We start from the raw sequence: 2,588 nt of genomic DNA, 5'->3' as shown, positions 1-2,588 counted from the left end.
AATCAGCATGGGTATGGGCGAGTTCATTTTCCATTGATGGGGATTTCATTGGCTGTTTTTAAATAAAGTGCGGCCGCAGGATTAATAACATTAACGTTAGTTCGTCAGAGAAACAAATATACTCATTGAAATAGTTGGACCTGCGAGATTTATACTTTGTACTTTGTAGGTCTGCATTTTAAGGCGAGACACCCCAGGTGAATAGGCTAATATAAATTTTTTTCTTGATTTTTAGATTTTGTAATATTTTGCTTCCTAAACATGTCTTCTATGAAACTAGTGACAATAACACGTCAATAACACACATTTAGTTGTTTATTTTACTTCATTTTGCCTGATTGCATCCATAAATGTGCACATATTTAATGGGGAAGTGCCTCATTTGCATATATAAACATACAATTCAGAAAACTTGCAATATACTTTTTGTTTGCCTATTAGGGGGTACTACACTGTTACTATACTGTTTGTAGCCTGTGTATAGTTCTGTTCAGTTCAATAACATCATTATTATTATTCAGTTATCAGGCATGTGTTTAGGTTGTCTATTCCTAATGGTTTGATTAGGTATTGTGTTTGTAAATAGCTCTTTAAAAAAAATTATGGCATTTTACAATACAGAACTTTGAAGGCGTTTTCCCAAAAAATAAATGTGTATGCGTTTTTCTTACACACTTGGGTATAAATGGACCAATTCCATACCACCTATACACACCATACTTTCCACATTTCTTCCTATATATACCCTACATCTTTGTCCAGAGGGGTTTGTTGATATATCATTCATAGCCTGATTTATAGTATATTTAGAACAACAATCCTGGCGAAAATAGATATTTTTATGACTGTAGACAGCATGTCCTGATTTATGGGATGATAAAAAGACATTCCACAATCCCCTCTGGACAAAGTTCACTGTGTTATTAAACTAAGGAGAAATAAACCAAAACACACCAAGCACACATCACTCACACTCACTAAGGAGAAATACACCAAAACACACCAAGCACACATCTCTCACACTAAGGATAAATAAACCAAAACGCACCAAGCACACACATCACTCACACTAAGGAGAAATACACCAAAACACACCAAGCACACATCTCTCACACTAAGGATAAATAAACCAAAACGCACCAAGCACACACATCACTCACACTAAGGAGAAATACACCAAAACACACCAAGCACACATCTCTCACACTAAGGATAAATAAACCAAAACGCACCAAGCACACTCATCACTCACACTAAGGAGAAATAAACCAAAACACTCCAATCACACATCACTCACACACTAAGGAGAAATAAACCAAAACACACCAAGCACACATCACTCACACTAAGGAGAAATAAACCAAAACACACCAAGCACACATCACTCACACTAAGGAGAAATTAACCAAAACACACCAATCACACATCACTCACACTAAGGAGAAATAAACCAAAACACACCAAGCACACATCACTCACACTAAGGAGAAAAGACACAGGCTGGGCAGGTGTCACAGAGGGGGGATTGTGACATTCATCAAAACAAATGTAAAGTTGAAGGGGGCCATGTAAAAAAGCACTGTGGAGTAGGTTTCAGGACATAATTCAGGGTTTGTAGTACAGTCTGAAGACAAAGACCCAAACAGCCCCATTACTTTACATTGGTTTTGTGGCTGGGGCTGTGGTAAGTATGAAGAACAGTGTGAATTGTGCTGAGAAAGGAGTCAATCGTTCGACAACATTATTGGTAAGTATAGGCAATAGGGCTAGGGGACCTAAACCCTAGGGGACATGTTTAAGTCCTTTTCAACACGTTCATCTGTATTTGAGGTCCCCTAAACATGTCTTTATGTCCCCTAAACATGTCTTTTAAGTATTTTTTTAAGCCGTAAGGTATCCCAATTGGGGGACCCTGCTTTTCTTCACCATGAATCGATCAATAGAGACCGTATTAGATCCCCAATTATCATATCATGGGGTATCATTGGAAAGCCACACTCATTGGCTACAACCCTGTCTAATACGTTTCGAGATCGCCAAATGATTGACGGCGGTAGAGCCCCCGGAGTTCGGGGGTGGTAATGTGTACTTTGGTGCACGCCTCACATATCGTCATGTAACTCGAAAACCGCTGAACGGATTTTGTCACCTGAAAGGGCAATTGACAGGCAACAAATAGGGCTTTAATTCTATCTATATATTGTATTAAAAGAAATGCACACCCGAGCCCCTAGAGGTCGGCAAAATAGCGCGTCGCGAATCGTCCTACATGTTAAGATTTATTTAATTTTTTTTGCCAAGAGTAAATGACATAACCCTGTCAAAACAGCAGTCAAAGTGTATATTTATATTTTTACCGATGTTTTATAAGATTTACCGAAAATAAGAATTTATCGAAAAAGATTTAATTCTATCTCTTTTATCGTAAAACCGCGAGAAAATGACTAAATCCAGATTTAACCCTGCCATTGGAAATATGAGCCGTTTCCCTATCCATAGATGTATGATTTGGCCATAGTAAGGTCAAGGTCAAGTCCAAGGTCAAATATGAATTTATAATTAAAATCGATTATCATTTATTACTGTAT

Source organism: Notolepis coatsorum (assembly GCF_963971535.1).
Source record: "Notolepis coatsorum genome assembly, chromosome: 3".
Taxonomy (NCBI): Eukaryota; Metazoa; Chordata; class Actinopteri; order Aulopiformes; family Paralepididae; genus Notolepis; species Notolepis coatsorum.
Note: the sequence above shows the minus strand (reverse complement) of the source record.